This window comes from Nymphalis io, chromosome 4 (assembly GCF_905147045.1).
Source record: "Nymphalis io chromosome 4, ilAglIoxx1.1, whole genome shotgun sequence".
Taxonomy (NCBI): Eukaryota; Metazoa; Arthropoda; class Insecta; order Lepidoptera; family Nymphalidae; genus Nymphalis; species Nymphalis io.
The window spans coordinates 963,589-988,406 of record NC_065891.1 but is presented as its reverse complement, the minus strand read 5'-3'; the positions used below and the strand labels follow the sequence as shown (position 1 = coordinate 988,406).

The window sequence follows — 24,818 nt, the reverse complement described above, 5'->3', positions numbered from 1 at the left end:
ATGACAGGTACAACTCTTGATACGCGGTTAAAATGCGCATGTAATATATAATATTTCAAATAAAAATATGAACGACTCCTTGCTCACATTTTTTTATACGAAATGCACCAATACAATCATTTCTTTTTAATTACTTTTCATTTGTAGAGCTCTAAATCCAGCATTACTTTTAAATGAAGCGGTGATTTTTATTTTCCGTAATAATATATTGCCATAAATATATTTGTTTATTTGTTCCTTTGAGATTGCATGTCTAACGATTGACCGTCAATGCCTAATGGATCTTAGAAGCGATGGTCGACGAGGTCACACTGGCCTGTCACCATCATTCAATCATAATCTTCGCTTGCACATGCGTTATTTACTTACATTGTCTAAATTATATTAATTCTACGGTCCTTTAGACACAACTTGCAACGACTAATTTATTTATTCAAGAAAGTATTAATAACTAAATTTACATAAATTTATAGCAATCATTTTTCTAATGTAAGCTTAACGTTAAACGAAACGCATCATATTTTAAAAATAGAATATATCTATATCAAATAAAAATGATTATATACTTGTAAAAATTTAAGATAATAAAAAAATGAGACATTAAGCAACGCCATTTTTAAATCGTTAAAAAAATATTTTCCAAAATGTCTAAACTGGTAAAAAGTATTGTATATTTTAAAAGCTTGTTTTAATTTATACGAGAATACGACCATACGACCATACGAGAATCATACTGGCTGAGAATTTTTGTCTTATTTGTGAAAGAAGAAATCGTGGAACAAAAAAGTATATATAACTAAACGCAAATTTGAATACTGCAATGATAAATAAATAATTTATATTATTAGAAAAAAATCTGAAATAATTTTGTTTTTTAGATGAAAAAATGTACATATACGTGTTATCTGTGTCGTTGGTGTGTTTGTGTTTTTGGTTGTCAGCATTACTTTAAACTTTGCGATTACTTATGCGAATGTATAATTTTAATAATCTTCTATTATATTTTCGACTTCTATATTTACTCAGATATTATTTGAAATATTAATAAAAAAAAATTACTTATTATCAAAGTATAATAATACAGACAAGTAGCCTACGTGATTGACTGATATCAAGTTATTTCATACAAATTCAATCAAGTCGTTTTCCTAGCATTGTATGTTGAATATGCCAGAATATTATATGCATTCCGTTACATCAATAATGATTTATATTTTTCATAATATGTTATACATTAACTTACAATTACAAACTATACGTTCAGGAAGCCCATGAGAATTTATTAATGTTTTGTATGGAGATAAATTAGTAAAATTTATGGTCGAACAGACATTTACAACAGTACAATTAAATGTGATATATAAACAAAATATTAACTTCAATAAAACATAATTTTGATATCCTACAAATAGTAGATACATGAAAATGCAGAATTCTATTTAGAATTCAAAAATAATTCTTTTGATTAACAATTATTTACTTAATTTTCTTTCATTTTAAACACAAATTAGGTCTATACTTAGATATTAGATTTATTACGTAGATTTGAACCCGCGATGTTAGGTAAGAAGAACGAGTTCTATCCAATGAGTTGAACAAATGTTACTATAACTTATGTGACTTCTTTTTTAATTCGATCTACCAGAGTTACAATGTCTACGTATTTCGCATTACGAATTCGCTCTCACGTCACAGTTCGAACCTCATGATTAGGTCGTACACATAACCTTGCACTAGAATCGAATAAAAACAAGACTCAGTTCAACATACACCTCTCGTGACATTGCATTAATTGATTGCCCTTAAATGCGACCTGAATGGTCACGGTAATTAAATCCTTCGCATATAACTTTGTAATAATCATGAAAAACATTATATAATATAATCTATAATAACGAATGAAGTTTTTTTGTAATACTTAACTAAAATCTGCTAAACCAGTTTACATAAAACTTATAGCTGAAGATGCAGCACGTTTCGGAGAAGGCTTTTAGTATATAATATTATTATATGAAAAGCTACGCTTCGCAGTTTCACCCGTTTTAAGTTTAGACTATTGACGTGACTAGTTTGAATTTCATTTTCTTATATAATATAACAGGTGTTTTTTTGCTATTTTTTATTAAACTTCCTTATGTCATAATAGCAATTGTCCTTGAGATCGAATTTTAGCCATGATGATCTTATATATATAAGACAGATGCAATCTCTATTCACTCGCTCTCACAGTACGATGGTACTGCAATCTGAAATGACTAATTATTCATGATTATAATATATTTCTTTTAAATAAACATAAAATGATATGTTATGGTTGTGTGAAACATGACACGAAAACGACCCCCGACATCAAGCGTGAGGTCACGTCACGTTGCGCACGCGCAACATTAGGTAAGTAATACCTTTATTTTAACAGTCGTGACACTGCAAGCTTCCTCGTCTTTGATATATTATTATGACATCATAATAATATATTCTTTTACTCAATGAAATGCTGCAAGGTTAACGTACCTATCAGTATAAGTAATATGGATAATGCATACCTACATAAGTATTAAATGCCCTGCATACCTACTTGTCTGCTTCGAGATTTATTAGCTTCGGTTTTTTTACGCTAAGATATATTTATAATTGAATATTAGTCACGAGAAGACTTATTGATTGCATTTATAGTTCTTGAAGTTTAACTGTATATTTATTTTTCCTCCAAAAGAAACTATTTTATATTGCTATGTCATTTTTATAATATATAAAACTAAAATAAAAAAACAAAATACATTACAAATTTATAGCAAAAATACGCCGAATAAAAGAGTGTCTTGTGGCATTGTACCCAAGACGCTGGCACTGTTGCCTGTCTACACCGCTAGACTCAGCCTTTGGGCTAAATAAGCGCCACCTCTTGGGTCACCAGAAGTGTGGACCACTTTCTTAGAAAGATATTTAATAATTTTTTTAAGTCTTGAAGTTTATATAAATTTAGTTTAAATATCTGAAAGTAAAACCTTTAAATATTCCTGGTCTTCATCTCTTTGATGGTATGGGGTTTACTCCATCACGCAGCACCAATGTTGATATTTTAATACACGCAGCAGATTTCTGACTTGTGCAGGTTTCCTGACAGTGATTTCCTTTACAAATTAATCATATAAAATTTTGATTGTGTTCAAATTTGAACCCGGAACCTTCGTTTCAGATTTACGTATTCTAACCACTGGTATATCTCGGCAATAATCACAGATCTGGTAGAAACGATGTAAAATACGAAAAATTTATTTAAATTTAGATTTATAAGTGGAATTTCCCATAACAATTGCTGTCGACAGGTGTGCAAATAAATCTTGGAGTTTTATCGTTACCGCTGAGCTGGACTAGTCCAGGTAATAATTTCAATCCGCACCACTGTTAGAACTTCAAAACGGCCAAACTTAAAGCCATTATCTTATAATGGTTAACGTTTGGCTCACGGAAACAAATAAGAAGATAACAATTATGAGGAATTGAAGTAAAGTTAACTGTATAAGTCCTACTGCTGGACGGAGAGCTAGACTCTTTTTGTGAAGGCTTGAAGCTTTTTCCACCACGCTCAATGCAGGTGGATGGATATATATGTGGCAGATTTGCATACTTCTTAATACAAGAGCGGGCCAAGTCCAGCAGTGGTACATTAACACGCTGTTACTTAACACGCAAGTTTCAACCACGAGATGAATTGAGCACATAAAAATTTAATAGTGCACGGATTTCAACTCGCAAAGTTTGATTAAGATTAACGTGTTCTCACCACTGGGGTATTGAAGTAACTACATGTTAAATTCAATAAATCAACGTAAGATCCCTCGTGTAACGAAAGCAATAAGACAGGAAGTTCTAATTAAAATTTCGTTTGAAACTCTATTTCAGATCCTTATTCCTTTGCTCCATTCAATTGTGCCTTTTGAAACTAAATCGCAAGTTTTAACGAATTACTATGACAATAAGGTATTGAGAATGAAAGTCGGGATTCAAATTCAATTAAATCTGATGGAATGTTGAGGAATGGGGCTGGAATAATATGGATAAGACATTTTGTTATATAATTAAACTGTATTCGATGTGTAAATACTATGACTAGATATGTTTTATGTATATTAACGGGGAGCGTTGTTGTAGTTTATACTTTATTGTACACCACAAAGAGAAAAAAAATAAAACATTGAAAAATCAAAAAAAAAAATGCGGACAGCGTTGTTTTGTATATTATATTAGCAAAATCTGACAAACCTCGCTTTTTATCTTGCCTGTAAATAGACACATACAATATATACAATACCCGCGGGTTGAAACTAGTTTTATATATACATTAAGCTAAACAATAACTGTATTTATTAACTCGTTCTTCTCGGATTGCATATAAAAAAAACTGTTTCATCTTTATCCGTCCAAGAGATCTTTTTTCTTATCTTTACAAACCGCACCCAGAGTTGACGTAACGAACAGGAACAGCTTGACGGAACTAGTTACGTGTGCCGTGTCCATACGTAACGGCTTCGAATAAGTTAACAAAAACTTGAAAACTCTTGATTGTAAATTATATGCGTATGTATGTAACGCCATATAAACATACTATTTAAAAAAAGGGACATAAAAAACGATTAATAAAATCATGAATCAAGCCTTGGGAATGAAACGATTGCTCCAGGTTATATATGTTATATTAAAAATCTTGAGCAATTTGTCAAAAAAAATATACCCTCCCCTTTTTTTTCGCCGGCCCTTTTTCTGGTTCTTAGGTGAGAGTATTTTGTTTTCTAAAGCCGAGGTTGATTTAACTGTGCATATCTATGAGTAGGTGTACTACAACTATAATAATAAAGTGTAAAATAATTTCAATAGACAATGACAACGAGAATGCCAGACATTTTAGACAGTGAAATATAAAATTAAGTCCATTTAATTCCATCGCGGACCAGCAAAAACTTTAAGACTGGCCGATTTGCGGGCTTCAGGTGAGGCGTTCGTTTTCATCCAAACTTGTATTATGCTAATCAACAGCTCTGACTTTTCGAATAGAATAAATTTTAATTTCTCAGCTACGTCCCCGTTAAGAAGTAAGTTTTTCTTGAATGAACCTTACTGATTAATTTTCGAGGCTCATTTTCATTAAACACAGCAAGTTTAATTAACAATATCGTCTGATATCGTGACTTCACTTATTTTAATTAAAATAGGCTCATATTTCGCCTTCTAATGTAAATTAATTAATGAAAATGATTTACTTCGTTGCCAGCTCTTCAAGGTAGAATCTACATTTCAACCCAGTGGTTTTCTTTTATACATAAATGGGAAATGAGATGTTATGTCCCTTGTTTCTGTAGTTACACTGGCTCACTTACCCTTAAAACCGGAACGCACAAATACTAAGTATTGCTGCTTAGCGGCAGAATATCTGATGAGTCTGTGGTACCAACCCAGACGGGCTTGCACAAAGCCCTACCTGATAAAAAGTTATTATCGAATTCTTTGAATTTGAATTTGTATATCTATTTATATAATAAAATTGGAGAATTTGTACGTTTCAATGGACTGATCTCAAGCACTAACAATATTATTACTGTGGTTATAACAATAATTTTGCAAAGAATTAAATTCGACTCATGCAGGTTTCCTCACTATATACTTTATATACAAATACATAAAATTTCTATGACGCATATTTGGATTCAAATTCGCATTATTTATTTAATATTCACGTTTTCTATATACTGGGCCATCGGCTCTACTAATGATATCGTTGATAACAAAAATGTTACACTTTTTATAAACGATATAATAAAATTATATAATTTAAATTTTCTGTATCAAATCGTGCTTTCTCCTCTTAACGCAATTACTTCCGATAGTGAAGTTATCGGTTCTTGTTATATTATTATTGTAGATACTGAGATATGATTAAACCAGTTTAATATAAGCCTAAGAAATTTACTTTACGTAATAATTTCATAAAAACTGCGTAACTTATTATATATATAAAGATAATAAATTAATCGAGTAATTCTATATTTTACAATCCCTATATAAATTTATATGAATTTGTTTAAAAATTGTTTATTTAATAAAATATATGAAAGGTTTTTTCTTTGCACTCTGCACGCGAGTTAATTGGCCAAATAATGATAAGTGCCTTCTATCGCCAAAAGAAATGATTTGCATGTCAAGAGCTAGCTAGATAAATTGACTTAAATGCCACATATGTTTTTTAACTTACATCCTATTATGTATTATGTATAATCACTTTTTTATTTATAATTTTAAAAAAAAACTATAAATATACTTTTGTAAGTATCGAGGTACTAAAAGCTATATGAGGACAAACTCGAAAGATTTATTAGTAGACATTAAAGATTATTACTTTTCTGGATCTATGATTGACGAGACGACCCATATTGACGAGATGGCCCAGTGGTAAGAACGCGTGAATCTTAACCGATGAACGTGAGTTCAAACCCAGGCAAGCACCACTGAATCTTCATGTGCTTAATTTGTGATTACAATTCATCTCGTGCTTTACGGTGAAGGAAAACATCGTGAGAAAATCCGCATGTGTGTAATTTCACTGAAATTCTGCCACATGTGTATTCCACTAACTCGCATTGGAGCAGCGTGGTGGAATAAGCTCCAAACCTTCTCCTCAAAATGAGGAGAGGAGGCCTTTAGCCCAGCAGTGGGACATTCACAGGCTGTTTCGATCGGTTCGGTTTCGGTCGGATCTATGATTAGATCATCTCAAATATACCGAATATTATTGTCATACGAATTAAAAGCTTACAAAATTCCAAATCGATGCGACAATTAGATTTGTTTACATACTTATTTAAAACAAAAAAGTAAATTATATTAAAATATGAAAGCGTTGAAGTAAATATAGCTTATGACATTTATTTGCATAACCACGTATCTGCATTATCGAGGATGCATCGGCTCGTTAATCATGTCGGATTACATAAAAACCCAAATTTTGTAAAATTTCAATATGACATGACAGGACCGTAAGCTTTCTCTCCAACCTCTGACCCAAAGATTGAAATTCACGCAACGTTTGTGTCGAAACATCAATTCCATTATAAAACAATATATTATATTATAAATTGCATCGTATTTCCTCTTTCGAATTTAGTTTTTCGTGGTCAAAGGTTGTGGTTTAGTTTATTTGTTACATAAATATCTTACGAGATTTATAAATTAGTTTAATTTGAATTGCAACAAATATTATTGGTGTTGCAATGTTCTTGTTTTAAATTATCAGAGTATATTCATTTCGACAGCCGAGGTTGTCCAGTGGTGAGAATAAGTAAATCTTAACCGATGATTGAGGGTTCAAATCTAGACGAGTAACTTATTTTGTGTTTAGTCATCTCGTTCTCATCAAGGCATGTGTGGAATGAGAGTCTACATGTGTATCCACTAACCTGCAGTGGAGCAGTGTGGTGGAATAAGCTCCAAAACCTTCTAAAAAGGAGAGGACTCCTTAGCCCATTAGTGGGACATTTAAAGGCTGTTACTTTTATATTATATATTATTTTTTATTTATTGTTCAATAATGTCTAACTAACCAATTACAACGGAAGTTGCGCACATGATCATTATCTAGTAATAAAAAACAAGATGACGACACAGTTCTACATTCTTTTATAATTATTATCTATTAAAAGTTGTTTGAAATCCGTTTGTTTATAAAATATGCTTGTATATAATAGCTTCATAAATCATATTTTTTTTTAATAAATTACTAAGCTTATTAATGATACAGGAGCGAAATAACCTGTTTGTTTATGTGTCTGTGCATGAACACAACGTCCGGAAATCGATAGACGTTTGAAAATAAATTTAATAGTATAGTAAATAGTATTAGTAAGGCTTTGAATCAATTTAAAGACTTCCTTGATTTCAAAAGTAATTAGAACTAATCAAAACATACTATATGCGAGAATGCTTACACTTATGAATAATGTGAGTTTGTTTGTTACGCTTCCAAATCTTAACTACTCAACCGATCATCATTATGCATACACGATGACATGGGGGACAAGAAGGATGGATATATGTGTAAACTTTATACCTGTCACCCTCACACGTATGTGAAGCCGCGGGAAACTAGTCTATACTAATATTATAAATGCGAAAGTAACTTTGTTCATCTATCTGTCTGTTACGCTTTGGTTACACCACAGAACTGATTTTGGTAAAATTTGATATGAAACTAATTGAACCCCAAGGAAGGATGTTGGCTACTTTTAACAATTAACAATAACTCCTAACGACCATCTCCTAACTAGTTTAATACAAGTTTACCACCAGCTCGAAATACGGTAACAAAAAAACAGTAAAAACTTCTTTTCATTAATTGTATGCAAACAACAAAATTCACTGTTATCCAAATTAAGCAAGTATGTATGTTTGGGGCACAATAGACACATTCAAATATATATTAATGATATATAATATCCTCCAGACCGATTTTGGCCACGGCGGCCAATCTCAAGAGAGATTAGGCAACTACGCAGGAGATATTAGAGTGCACAAGTGTGTGCGCAAACACAGGTGCACTGTCTATTCCCTAAGTCTCATAATTCGTTGGGATGGCAATCCGATATGACCGGAAAGAGTTCAGGCGCAGAGCCTACGGCTTTACGTGCTTTCCAAGGCAGTGGAGTATACACACTTCTAAATTCCAAACTCCGGACTGCTATTGAGAATTGTCTGACAGTAAAACCCAACAACTTTTTATTGGCCCGACCTGGGAATTGAACTCAGGAGCTCCGGGTCTGCGGCATTACATCAAGCGACTAGACCTATGAGGTAGTCATTAATTAATGATATATAAACATACATATATTTACACAATTTAAAAAATAATCCATCTCCAACTCAGACATAACCACAGCGCATGTTACTTGTATATTATTGTATATGTCTGTACTGTCCTCAATACACGTATTAATTAAAGCATTATTTGAAATTAGAGCGACACCCGCTGCGGTTTAATCTACCATGAGCTGCGGTAGAATAATGGAACTCCGGTATGAAATACTCCAAATAGATTCAACACCATTATAACTCATATAAACTTAGCAGCCTGGTCAAAATCACAACGATCGTTATGAATCAACTCACACACACATTGATAGAAGTTATTAAATTAACAAGCAAGTTGTTTAGTACGAAACAGTCACAAACGGGAATTGTACAGGCGTTGATAGTTTGTGGCAACACAACCCAAATACCAGCCACTTATATATTGCCCACAAACACAGCCTGGGAAATTAAGTCGATGAACTCGTAACCTTTTGAAAACAATTTCAAAACAGTTCCCTGAGTGCTTTAAATTGTATCGGTAATATTAAGGTATTTTAGATAAGGTTAAGACAGCAATTTTAAGCAGTTTCCAGAGAAACTAACAAAATGTAGGTGTAGGTATATTTTTACCGAAATTAATTTTCAACTTAAAATATAAACTTTAATCTCTCAAAATATGTTATTAATTTATTACTTAGAGTAGGACGGCAGACATAATAATATTCATCTTTTATTATATCTGTATCGTAGGTAAACAATCATAAATACTATAAATATAACAACATTTAGGTTATTTATATTAAATAATTAATTCACGGCATTCATTTTCTGTGACAGCTTTTAAACGCGAGTAGCCAACAGCACGGGAGTTATAAAGTTATAACACAGGTGCACTCTCAAATCTCTCACTCCTGATCTCTACGGGCTTTCTGAGTCTCGGGAGGATAAACATATTCTCAACTCCATGCTGCAACAGAAAACTACTTGACAGGAAAATACACTAAATCATCCCATAACCAACAGCCAAACAATTTAGCCACTACAATAACGAAGCGGAATTGAAGTATTTATTATAAGCGTACAACAATGGTATGTAATTTTTTTATGGCCTAGTAGATAGAACGCGTAAATCTTAACCGATGATCGTGGGTTCAAATCCGGGCAAGCACCACTGAATTCATCTCGTGCTTTACGGTGAATGAAAACATCGTGAGGAAACGCGCGAGAACCTGTGTCGAATTTCATTGAAATTCTGGACATGTGTATTCTACCAAACCGCATTGGAGCAGCGTGGTGGAGTACGCTCCAAACCATCTCCTCAAAAGGGAAAGGAGGCCATAGCCCAGCAGTGGGCCATTAACAGGATGTTACTGTACTGATATGTAATTTTTTTTTAAATGTGATAATATGACTACCAGAAGAATAGTTTAATTATACAACTGTCATCATGTTATAATATATGTGACAATTGATGTTGTTCCCACTTATAATGAATTGACTGATGGTGATGTATAAATTGATATCTTTGAATTATTTTCCTTCGTCAAGTCATTATTGAGTGTCAAGAGGAGGACAAGAAAATTGCAGTTGTCCTGTGATATTTGATAAAATGTTTTATTAGTTCTAACGTAACATTTATTAACTTAATAAATTAAAAAAGTTTCTTACATAAATAAAAATTAATGTTATGTTTACCTTTAAAAAGTTAGTAAGGTAATTTGTCATTTACATAAAACATCAGTTTGTTATCGTCCATTGTATATTTAGAGTTTTGTTTTATCTGTTTCATCAAGTTTCCCGCGAAAACTTTATGAAAATAAAAAAAAGTTATAACATGATTAATGAGCACACGGGCAAAGAAACAGATTATAAATCTTCGTGAAATCGAGAAGGCCTTTCACTACGGATTGTTTTTATAATCTTTATCAACTCTTGGAAGTTACGGCTTTGTCATTTTTTTTATTTTTTATTATAAGCTTTGAAATTAAACAAAAGTGAATATAAAACATTTATTTTATTTTATTCAACTTAAAATATGTGTATTTTAATTGTATTATACACACTAAGAACTTTATAAATCGAGATTTTTTTGTCTGAATAAATTAAAAAAAAATTACTCAGCCCAGATGAAAATGTTAAGTTAACTATTAAACGTCAAGTCACGTTCGTTCAAAACAAACTTACAATTTCCTAGATTTATAATTCTGTAGTGAATTGCCGGTAACAAATTCTTAACTTTATGGTAATCTTACAATAATAAAACTAATTTATTCATTGTCTTCGTGTCCTATCTAACTGTTTACGACTCAATTATCATCATTTTTAGATAAAACGACCGCAGTATCAATTTCAACTTAGTGCATTGTTTGTCATAAAACCTTAAACTTAAAACTTTCATTAAGAACAAGCAAAAACTAAGCCATCTAAAGAAAAAGCAAGTAAAAGCTGTATATAAAACGAAATTTAAAAATATTGTTTATTTTAGTCATTGTTATAACTCATATATGTAGCCTTGTATATTATAGCCACTTTTATTCAAAAACCTAGTTTAAATATATTTTTTTATAATATAGTTAGGTGGACGAGCAAACGGAACACCTGATGGTAATTGGTCACAACCGCCCATATACATTGAAGCTGTAAGAAATACTAATCATCCCTTCTATGTCCAATACACCACCAATTTCAGTGGCTAATTCCACTGGCTCATTCACCCTATCAACCGGAACACAATAATACTGACTATGGCTATTTGGCGACAAGGTTCTACCATTATGTTAATTTAATATTTCCAAGAAATTATATGATTGTGTATAGCATCAATTCCATAACGAAAACAATGTTGATTACAGCTAATAAATACATCGTTAAAATAACTTATTGAATAATTTATTATGTACAGATAATATTAATTACACGCTTAATATAAATAGGCCGATTAAATTCAGAAATATGTAATTGATTAATTTATAATAGACAACAATTTTTTACCAATAGCATAATGACGGTATTATTATACACAATATATTTGTCAATTAAAATATTAAAAAAAAATGTAATAATTTCATATGACATATATTATTTAAAAACCGAATTATAATATTGTATATCTTTTTTGTTTCAGATATAAAAGCACATTTTTGGTGAGTAAATATTTTATTTATGTTATTTGTATCTCTGATCTCATAAGTAAGGTAAGTCAAATAAGGAAACAGTATAATATGAGGTAAACTGTCATAAATGATGAGTGAGCCACATAGGAGACCATAATGTTCAATGGACCATGAAACCACAAAATTTCGAGATAATTCTCTCAATTATAAGTCCATCAGAATATTTACTACATATGCATATTGATTTGTCATCAATATTTTTCGTTAATCAGAATATAATATTATAAATGCGAAAGTAACTCTCTCTTGTAAGTCTGTTTGTTAGCTCATCATAACTAAACCACTGAACTGAACATAATTACACTTGACGTAGTTGTCTAAGAATAAGGACCTAGGCATATCAATTAGATTTACGTGTGAATACGGTATCTGCAGGTAAAATAAATTTGTTGAAGGTGAAACCACGGGAAAAATATGAGAATAATACAACCAGATAGCTTATACTTTGTTCTATAAAATGTTCTTCGTCTAATTGTAATTAATATAAAAATATACTCCTTAAATCATCACACATAATACACTACAAATCCTTTGCATATAAATTATAAAACAAACTATTGCCCATGGTAAGTAATGTAAGCTGATTTTACCCGTAATAAGATTATGATAACATGATACACGACATCCGTGCTAATCTGTAAGAACTCATTTCATAACTCACTTTTTAAATTTTAATAACTGAATTACGGTGATACGTTAATTTGATGCGTGCATCTTTTAAATGTTATAATGATAACAGGATTGTCGTATTTCACTTTATGGTATTTCACGATTATGTTCTGCGATGACGAGTCTTTTACGAAATATTATATGTCAGTAAAGCAAATATGCTTTGTTAGGACTACCCAATGAATTCGTTCGCAGAAAGCCAAGACCTGCAACGATCCTGCAAGCCAATAATAGAGCAAGCAAGCAACATAGTGGTAGTTACTTTCCATCAGGTGAGTCTTCTGCCTGTTTGCCCCCTAAAATCTTATTAGATTTAAAAATATTTTTAGATTTAAAAAGATTTTATATTAACTTCAAACCTGTAAATGCATCCGCTCACTTGCTCTTTAAATCGGAGCATAGCAATATAAATATGAATGTTTGGTGTAGATTATAGTGGTACAGCATATTCGATCGCAGCCAGGAAGCGAGGTGAGCGACCCACTTAGATTAGCTCATATGTCTTATTAAGTTTAGTTCAGGCCACATCGGAAACTATCGACCCTCCGGCACCGGCGGCCGTCGGAAATCAAACTAATCGATTTTCATTTCGCCGACAGGAAATTAAATCCTTTGAGAGTCGTTCCCGATAACGGATTTCAGCTAAGCACGACACGTGTTCCAACATTCGAGCATTTGATCCGTAACGTGAAAATTTAAATATCATCGGAACCTTTATTAAATTTGTCGAGAATCTAAATCGAGGGATTTACGTCGAATTAATTTTCATATTTATTTCTCCATTCGTAAAATCCCATCCACGTCGCTTATCAGCATTAAAAATTTAGTACTTATTCTTCAGATTTATGTCCATCGAAATCAGAATTCAAAGGAAAACGGATTACTTAAAAATATTAAAGTCAAATTTTACATCAAGAATGTCAACACGGATCAGTAATTATGGGAAACAGTTTGGTAATGTTATAAAATTTAAGAATTTTTAAATCGTTTGCTCTTAAAATATTGTATTTCTCAGCATGAAAAGAAAATAATGCAAGTTACAAAGTCACTCTTTGAACTACTTTAACTTTGATTCGTACAAAATTGTCAAAAATGTTTCTTAAAAATTCATAAAATCTATTTCTCTAAGACCAGTACTATAAGGTTCTGTAAAATAAATTAAAATACATATCTTAAGGATTGTACTTTCGAATAAATTATGAATATTGGCACCTCAATCAGGTAGTGGCTATAATGTTGCAAATGCCAAGGTCTTGAGTTACTGCCCTGACCCGGCCAGAAAAGTTATTAGGTTTTTCTGTCAAGAAATTTCAACATTTATAATTTATAACCCGTAGTTTGAAAGTTGATAGTAGTTACATTCTCATACTAAAGCAAAAGCAAGCAATGTCCTTGTTTCTGCCAAGAGCATCACTTGATTTCCGAGGCCTATTGTCTCTCCAGTCATGTCCAATTGGAATTCTACGGCTTTCCCTCTTAAACAGAAGGTTTTGAATTTATTTAACCAGGATGATCCAATACAGGCTGTTGGACATAGACGTGGCAGAATTTTGTCCGACACAAAGAAAAGGTAGGCAACCTTTTCTTTAGTAACATAAATAAAACGTAACAGTAACGCAAATTATACGCGTTGTGTTTTTTGTTTTTTGGATTTATAATCGTGATTTTGACTTCATCCACGTCTTCAATCCACTAAACCATCTCGGTTGCACTTTTAAAGTAGCTTAAATTGCCTCAGAAGGCTCTGCATGTTTCTGTCCTTATTGTGCCCATACTTTTAGTTCTATTTACGAAAGCAAAGTGATCTCCGAGGTCGAGTGCTATGACATGAACTCGTATATAAGAATATTTCGATTCGTTCGCGGACAAGACGCTTTCCCTCGGGAAATTAGGAAGCTATACACTGACCACGGCTTGTACGTCGAATCCGCATCCGACTTTAATAAATATAAACGCACGTTGTACATATTTACTTATAATAGTATCGTTTCAATTATTTTAACGTCTACAAATTTATATTTAATATATTCAAACCTGTGCTTTCGTACGAAAGCAATATTTAAATTTTGGCAAAACTTACAGTAACAGCCTGTTAATGTCCCACTGCTGGGCTAAGGCCTCCTCTCCCTTTTTGAGGAGAAGGTTTTAGAGCTTATTCCACCACGCTGCTCCAATGCGGGTTGGTAGAGTACACATGTGACATAATTCAATGAAATTAGACACATGCAGGTTTCCTCACGATGTTTTCCTTCACCGTCAAGCACGAGATGAATTTTAATTGATGAACACATGAAAATTCAGTGGTGCTTACCCGGGTTTGAACCCATGATCATCGGTTAAGATTCACGCGTTCTAACCACTAGGCCATCTCGGCTTTTCATCGTTTTTTGGCAAAACTTAATATCTGTTATTTGTAAATAAGTGTTATAGTTTTCATATGAAATATTATCTATATGTATTTGAACTAAGTGCACTGCTCAAATGAGACAGCGATGCTAAGAGGAACAAGTAATGAGTCTCTTAATTATCCACCCTTGGTGCATTTATTTTAATTTGAAATTTATAAGACTCCATCCAAAATCCAGTACTTTTCTGTCTGTACATAAAATGGGTTTACAATTAATATGAAACCATCATCGAAATATAAACGGTGGAAAAAAATATATCGAGATCGGCTTATCATATACACAAAGAAATAAATTGGCCAATAACCTCTTTCTTCTTGAAATCAATGTAAAATCTGTCAATGTAAAAAAAAATCACACTTGCACTCCACTAATTTAATCTAAGGTAGAAATTTTAAACAAATCGCGGGACACGAAAAAGCCATTATTTTTTACTCAAGAGTTGTAGGTATAGCGGATATAAAGTTTACGTGCGACCACAATACAACACAACGCTTTCAGTGCTTAATCTAGATTTATTGGAATATTTTAACTTTATTTTTGCCATTTTTAAATGTACCTTTTTATATTTCCATTTGAAATGAATCCCTGAAGGTTTTAGAACTGTTATGTTTTATTTAAACGCTCAGCTTATGCTGGTAGTATTTATAGTGAGGACGGTAGTCCAATCAGGATGGAGTCTGTGACTATCTCAACGCGTGGCAGCTCATATATCGTCGAGCTGACACTTTAATATGTAAAGCCAATATATAAGGTCAAACGTATATTCATGTATCATGTATGTACTTATATTATTAGAAAAAGACATAAGTCATAAGTCAAGAGATAATAAAAAGAAAAATTGATAATTTCCTAAAACCTCTCTCCTTATTAATTACTCTACCAAATAGCAATAGTTTGATTTACTGTGTTATTGTTCGATCACTCATTATATCTCACTCGCGAGAGACTGATTAAAGGGACAAACTAATAGTTGGCGACGCAATGTAAGGAAAAAATCTTATTTATTACAATGCCAGTTCGAATACGCGGTGGTAACCATTTATTAGATGAATTTTCTGCTCAGTTGCCTCACTCAAGCCCGGTTACAATATCAAAAAACGATTTGTTTTACTTACAGATACCAACTACTCCCTACTACCGTCCATTATTCGTATCGTTTTGATCTATAATTAGCAAGCCAAGGGTAGCGTCGGGCAATTATCAGCAAACAAATCGATTTTTGAATAGAGTAAGCAACATCAGAGAATGAAAAACGTCAACATTAATTACGTAATATCTTAATATCGTATCCATGCTGAATTCTTAATACGGCTATACGGATATACAATTGATCTTATGCTTAATAACAAATATAGTAAAAACGACGTATAGTTATTAACTTAGAGGTTAATGACCTTATTTTCTTTTCTCCCAAACTAAAAACTTCAAAACGGTTTATAATATAAGTGAACTAATACGTTTAATTTTAAGGCTTGCTTGAATAGTACTATGCTCTGTTGTAAGCGCCACCGAAGCGTGCTAAGCGAAGATTAAGTAATTATTCACATTTTGTGTTGATAACCACACAGTTATTAATTTATTACGTTCTAACATGCACGTCTCGAACTAAAACTCGTTTAAAAATAAAAACTAAACCACACCATTATGAAATTGTATACTTTATAATGAACGCAATTTTATTTTTATATTACCTATTACTTACGAGCCGTTAAGCCTTTATGTATTATGAACATTGAAAACGATTATTTAAAAATAAACGCAATTGTAAATTAATTTTGATTTGGTAAAAAAATTGTGAGCGATGGTTAATATTTCTTACAATATCAATGTTTATGGGCGTTGATGACCACTTACCATCAGGTGGCCCATATGCTCGTTCGCCTACCTGTTCTATATTATATCAATATATATATTTAACACATGTCATTCATTTTAAGATTTAAATGTGTTTTTTTAGTGATCTTCGACAGACGCGTTGACTCTGCCTCTGTTATACCGTTATTTTTGGATTTACGTTATTTTAATGTGGAAATTTTAGAAAGAAATATTTTAAGTTTTAGTAAATTTTTAAGAAACGTGAAAATTCATAAAAATATTGCCAAAATTGTGACAAATACAAAATTTTACAGCATCATTAGAACCATCAGAATTAAGCCGAGATGGCCCAGTGGTAAGAACGCGTGAATCTTAACCGATGATCGTGGGTTCAAACCCGGGCAAGCACCACTGAATTTTCATGTGCTTAATTTGCGATTATAATTCATCTCGTGCTTGACGGTGAAGGAAAACATCGTGAGGAAACCTGCATGTGTCTAATTTCATTGAAATTCTGTCACATGTGTATTCTACCAACCCGCATTGGGGCAGCGTGGTAGAATAAGCTCCAAACCTTCGCCTCAAAAGGGAGAGGAGGCTTTAGCCCAGCAGTGGGACAATAACAGGCTGTTACTGTTAGAACCATCATAGCTCGCTTGTTCTTTTAACCTATTTTTTTGTATTGTCAAAATATGTAAACAACATTTCACCAAAACTCTCTTAACCAGCTCTAATGATTTCACTGGTAGAGACGGGACTCTATTCTAACATATACGGAAAACGCATATGAAATGACGTTATCGCTATCTTCGCTCTACTTCCAACGCATTTCTTTCCACCATCCGATAAAAAACACTTGTGGCGAACTAACTTATCACGTTCATCATTTTTATTTCAGACGCGTTTGAAATATTAGAAAAACTGTTATAGAACCAGCTAATAAATTATATATTAACTATCGCCTGCCTATTTTATAAAATAAAACTTATTCTAACACTGGTGGACTGGTGGTAGAGCTTTGTGCAAGCTCGTCTGGGTAGGTACCACCCACTCATCAGATATTCTACCGCAAAACAGCAGTACTTGGTATTGTTGTGTTCCGGTTTGAAGGGTGAGTGAGCCAGTGTAATTACAGGCACAAGAGACATAACATCTTAGTTCCCAAGGTTGGTGGCGCATTGGTGATGTAAGCGATGGTTAACATTTCTTACAATGCCAATGTCTAAGGGCGTTTGGTGACCACTTACCATCAGGTGGCCTATATGCTCGTCCGCCTTCCTATTCTATAAAAAAAAATAACATATTATAATTATATTAAATGATCATTTTTTTGCGAAAAATTTGATCTAAATCGATAAAGCCATTACCATATACAATAAATATATTAGAAACGTCGTCCAGGTAATTTTTTAATACATCATCAACAATTCTAGAATGATCTTTTATTGTCATAACCACCTAGACATTCTTTTTTTTTTTTTATATGCCCCGGGATGGCAAATGACTCTACTCCACCTGATGGTAAGTAATAGTAGAGTCCAAACGCGACGACGGCCAGTACAGTCGGGAAGAATGTTCTGTACTAGCCGTCCCCGCCTTGCCGGCCCGCAAGATGCCTCTTCACGCCTCGTTTGAAGGAACCCGGGTTGTAAGAGGAGGGGAACACGTGAGCTGGTAAGGAATTCCATTTTTTGGTAGTGCGACAAAGAAAGGAGTTGCCAAATTTCTTTGTGCGCGATGGAATTGATGTCACAGTTAGGCGGTGTCATCGAGAACCAGCTCGCGTGGACTTAAGAAGGAAGGGGGAAGCAGGAATTAGAGAGAATAATTCCTCAGAGCACTCGCCGTGATACAGATACAGATTCCTCATTATTACTTCAACAAATTATGCTGTATTTATTATAATATACAACATATGTTAAATTGCATTGCATAAATCTTATTGTCTCTAAAAATAGTTTCGCTCCATCGATAAATGAATTTTAAAATAAATAATATTAAAAAAATAAAAATCCCTGAAACTTTCTATCGTTTAAAATGAAAGTCCTAATTCGGCTGTATACAATTTACTCTTTGACGCGCTTTAAATAAAAAAAAAACAATATAAAAAACTACAAACCGTTTTTCTATTGCAAATTCATAAATACTACGCAAAAAGAACACAAACAAAACCCATCACATCAACGCTTAATAAAAAGTCGTGAACACATAATATAATTATTTATGAATTAAATACTAGTTTTCGATAAAGATTTTTTAAATACAATTGATATATGGATAAATAACGAAATGAAATCTGAAAAAAGTAAAAATTTTAAAACCTACCTCATCAGATTTAAATGTCTGTTAAATCTGATGATTTTAAAATTGGAACACCGAATCCACAATCGAATTATGTAAATTTCATCCGTCATATTTTATTGTCGAACATAAATTATTGTTGGCTCGAAATCACGGAGCAATCGATTTTTTATTGGCGGAGCGAATCAACAAGGGCTGCACGGGGAATTCAGATTTCGCCTTTTCGCCTCCGGATAAAAACCGACAAGCCCTTTGTTAATTTAAACGTATAATAAAGAAAGGAAAAATTCTGTCAGTTATTTTTTTTTTATTTGATTTACAAAATAATATGTTTAGAAGTTACTTATTATGATGGTTAAGATTTTAAACGGCGCGTAATCAAATATATATCATAATTTTCTTTTAATTTTTATTATATTAAATAAGTTAAGTAACAAACGGTAAATTTCCTACGTATGGGTAAAGCTTATTCCACCACGCTGCACTTTATGATTTGATGGATACAAATAAGGCAGAATTTCATCTAACACAAGCAGGTTTCCTTACGATGCTTTCTTTCACCGCCGAGATAAATCATAATCACAAATTAGGCACATGAAAATTCATTAATGACTGCCTGAGTTTGAACTTAGAATCGTCTGTTAAGATTTCTTCTAACCACCAGCACAGATCTTAACAATGATTCACAAATATTTAAAAGTACGACAGGTACTACTGGCTTAAAATAGACGTACAACTTTTTGTAGCTAGCTTAGTTTTTCTTGATAGTTTTTTAATCGCCGATTTAGCGCAAAAAAACAATTTCAAATCCTGTTTAATTGACAAATAAATATAATTAAATACAACTACGGTATCGTACCGTAGTTGTATTTAATCTTAATTTGAAATAAAACGATCGCCTAATGCCGTTTTAAGTAAATATATACGGCCTTACTTGTAAGCTTTTTTTTATATAGAATAGATAGGCGGACGAGCATATGGGCCACGTTATGGTAAGTGATCACCAAGGCCCATAGACATTGGCATTGTAACCATCGCTTACATCGCCAATGCGCCACCAACGTTGGGAACTAAGATGTTATGTCCCTTGTGTCTTTATTTACACTGGCTCACTCACCCTTCAAACAGGAACACAACAATACCGAGTTTTGCGGTGGAATATCTGATGAGTGGGTGGTACCAACCCAGATGAACTTACACAAAACCCTACCTCCAGTAGACGTTTCTTAGCGTCTGTTTTGTTAAACACTGATTTCACTCTTTCAGTCATCATTGATTTGACATTCGAAAGAAGAAAAAACGGCATTTTGTCGAGCCTTTACAATTGCGTCGAGAGATAGCAGCGCTGAGAGCTTTCTATCGACTGTATCACGGCGAGTGCTCTGAGGAATTATTCTCTCTACTTCCTGCTTCCCCCTTCCTTCATAAGTTTACGCGTGCTGGCTCTCGATGTCACCGCCTGTGACATCAATTCAATCGCGCACAAAGAAATTTGGCAACTCCTTTCATTGTCGCACTTCCAAAAAATGGAATTATACCTTACCAACTCACGTGTTCCCCTCCTCTTACAATCCGGGTTCCTTCAAACGAGGCGTGAAGAGGTATCTTGTGGGCCAGCAAGGCGGGGGCGGCTAGTACAGAACATTCTTCCCGACTGTACTGGCCGTCGTCGCGTTTGGACTCTACTACCACTTACCATCAGGTGGTGTAGTCATTTGCCCTCCCGGCGCATATAAAAAAAATTGTTTAACTAATGACCCACCAAACAACGTTTAGAAGTAAGGCCAATAATGTTTTTATTGTACACCAAATAATGTAAACCAAAAAAGCCAGTTCTTCTCAGGTATGTGGTATCTATTTTTGAAGCGGTACAAGATTTTTGACTACTATAAGCGAATGTAACGCCTCTATACCCAATCAATATTATAACTATGATTTCATATAACATATAATAAAACTGCTTTGTCGTACAAATATTGTCTTTATTTCCAAATTAAATTACTATTGAAAATCTTTGAATTACGTTTTAACATATTGCTACAAATTTATATATAGCGACCATATAAAATTTTATGTCGGTGTGACTAAGAGGGAGAGAATTGAAGCCTAAACTTAAACGATTAAGTCACATTGTATCGACTGTTATTTTATATTTCCTTTTCGTCACTTGATGTCACTAGTTGTATTTTTAATCGCGCTATCATTTATTTTTTCTTTAACTATATAAAACGGCCTATTCAAAATATATGAGAATAATATCCTACCTGACCAGTATTATTATTTAGATATTCGGTAGTTTTATTCAAAAAGTACATTTTTAAAGTACTATTCCAACCGGATAGCACAAATACTAAGTCTAGGCGGAAGAGACTGTCCTGGGTGCTGTGGAAGTCTCGTGAAGGCTCTAGTTACCGCAGAGGACAGTTAATTACACAAAAATGCGGAAAATGCTTGCAACTGATACTTTAGAAACGTAAGAAAACAAGTGAGACCGCCTTGAAAATATTGTAATAATTGCTTCTTATTGTGCGTTTTATTATACAACTCTATTATACTATAAGGTGCAACCTCTCTCTATTTACACGTATTTATTAGTTGCGCGTACGACGCTCAGGTAATACTATTTGCGGCTGTGGTTTCAACGGTTACATGGTGCAACGCTTAAGAAATATTATAATATAAAATTAAACTATTTAATACTTTAATTCAACTTTTTGGAAGACAGATACAAATAATTGAGATGATGATGATGTCCTGACTGATTTTGGTCACGGCGGAACATATTATAGTGCGCAAGTACGCAAACTCAGATGCAGTCTCATAATCCGATGGGATGGCAATCCGATACTACAAGAAAGTTCGGGACAGTTCGGCAGTATACAACTTCCAGATTCCGGGTTGCTACGGAGAATTTTTGACAGAAAAACCCAATAGCCTTATTATTGCCCCGACCTGATATTTGAACCCCAGACCTCGAGATCTGCGGTCTCTTATTCATAGCCACTAGACCAACGATGAAGCACAAATATTTCTAAAGCACTTCTACATTTTATAGGAACTAAGATGTTATATGCGCTGTGTCTGTAATTACACTGGCTCACTCATCCTTAAAACGCAAAAACAATTATATGAAGTATTCATGTTTCTTGATAATATAACTGAAGAGTGGGCGGTACTAGGCGAGCTTACTTATAGCCTTACGGATTGTAGGTGGGTTAAGATATTATGATAAATATAAAAATTAAATAGCAATAATACAGAGAACTATCTAGAACTGGATTAAACCCGTTGTTTACGTATAAAATATCAAATTATAGTAGTTGCTAAATAACAGCAACCAACAAAACCTAGTTTAGAAGTTGGGACATTTACTCATCGAGAGGAGAAATTTTTGGAACTTACTCCACCAACCTGCACCAATGCATTTTTGGTGGATTCATGGTGGATCGCGACTGCTTTGCTATTGCTTCTTCGTTTGTTTCTTACTGGCGTTTATGAGGCAATTGCTTGTATATTAAAATAAAATAGAATATCGAAATTTGTAAAGAAACTAGTATTGTAGAAATATTGTTGAGATTTATTGCGCTAGCCAAACATATTACACATAACATTTGACATAAATCCAATTGTCCTAGAATATAACGTGTGAAGCAACGCACTATAAAAGAGCTGCAGTAATAGTACTTAGTTTATAAGTAGACGTAATTAGATTACCTACGACATTAAATTGCTAGCAATATGACTTTTCCAAAGAAACGTGACGTATTTATTTACGTTTTATATATTATTCGCTCAATAGCAGGCATATTCGGTTCGATTTTTATTAAATATTTGTCAAGGGTACTCGGGACCTTTGGATAAAAATCAAATACAATGTATAATGTATTGTTGTGGTTAAATATTTAATAACTATGATTTTATGTCTTGAGTTTTTCTCTCTACTCTATTGGAATAGCAGAAATATATTGGATTAATCAATGAGAAACTATAATTAAAACTACATAACCATTACATTAAAGAATATTTAATTATATCCGAACCGAACCGAAACAGCCTGTGAATGTCCCACTGCTGGGCTAAAGGCCTCCTCTCCTCATTTTGAGGAGAAGGTTTGGAGCTTATTACACCACGCTGCTCCAATGCGGGTTGGTGGAATACACATGTGGCAGAATTTCAGTGAAATTAGATACATGCAGGTTTCTTCACGATGTTTTCCTTCACCGTAAAGTACGAGATAAATTATAATCACAAATTAAGCACATGAAAATTCAGTGGTGCTTGCCCGGGTTTGAACCCACGATCATCGGTTAACATTCACGCGTTCTTATCACTGGGCCATCTCGGCTTTTAATTATATAAATTAACTAAAGTAAATATATATGTATTTCTCCTCTAAGAACCAAATCTTATATATCTTAGACAAATATCACACCAGAAATATGTCACAGCAAAGTAAAACTAATAGACATTACATTTTCCAATAAAAACAGTTCTATTTGAATCGATTCTTCACAATAATGACACACACCACAGATGCGATGACAGATTTGTTTTAGAATTAGACGTAATGCTATTGTGCAAGTGGCAAGTCATTACGAAGAGCCATAGCTATGGCGAAATGTAACAAGACATCACACAAAACATCGCGACACTTTCTCTCGAAACATTCGGCGCGCACGCGTTATAAAATTTAAAAGTAAAAGTGTTACTTACGAAACTTGTTTCTAACGTGACTTTAATAAGGCCGATTATGCGTGAACGAAGTGTGTATTTTACTAAGCGGTAGCGGTAGGCTTTGTGCAAGCCCGTCATGGTAGACCAATCATCAGATATTCTACCATTAACAACAATACTTAAAATTGTTGTGTTCCGGTTTTTAAAGGTTGAGTGAGACATTGTAGCGGAAGCCACAGGAGACGTAACATCTTGTGGTCATCAATGTAAGGAATATATAATATTTCTTACATCGCCAATGTCAAGAGGAATAAGCTATTGCAATTCAACTTTAAAAAATTATTTTAAAGTTGCTTTTCTATTAATAATATAAATATTTTTATAGAAAAGAAATACACTCCTATTACTTTGTTGTAAATAAAAAAAAGTTTTCTAATTTACCTTGCCAGTGGTATATTTTCAACATCGTGTGAACAAAACCCAAGAATTGTTATCAGTTCATTATCTTACTAAATAATTGACACAAATATTTTAAAAATAGCACAGATCATAACTTTACTATATAAGACTTTATGATGTTTAAATAAGTCATTAAAATTATAACATACATACATAAATATGACAATATTGTTAAGGAATTCTTATGATTCTTATATGCTATTTAAATTGAATTATCTTGTACTGAATGAGTTATAGTTAACCTACATATAAGAAATATTTTTACTACGCCTACATTGCCTGCTAAGTGATTTAGCTTATGGCTGCAAAACAAGGCGCTCAGGATAAAAGAAAGTTTTTTTTTTAAATAATTAGGGGACGGACAAAATGAACTACCTACAGACATTGGATATGTAACTCATAATATCCATTCCTTACATCGTCAATGTACCACCAACCTTGGGAACTAAGATGTTATGTCCGCTGTGGCTTCAATTACACTGTC

General features: G+C 33.1%; 1 protein-coding gene across 2 annotated transcripts in view; it reads left to right on the top strand.

The window, feature by feature from the left end:
• Positions 1–24,818, top strand: part of LOC126781653 (uncharacterized) — a 154,143-nt gene that overhangs the window by 30,062 nt on the left and 99,263 nt on the right. For both annotated transcript variants that reach the window (XM_050506598.1, XM_050506597.1), the window contains exon 2: positions 11,960–11,978. The gene's annotated coding sequence lies outside the window, so the exon portion shown is untranslated. The remainder of the gene's footprint in view (positions 1–11,959; positions 11,979–24,818) is intronic.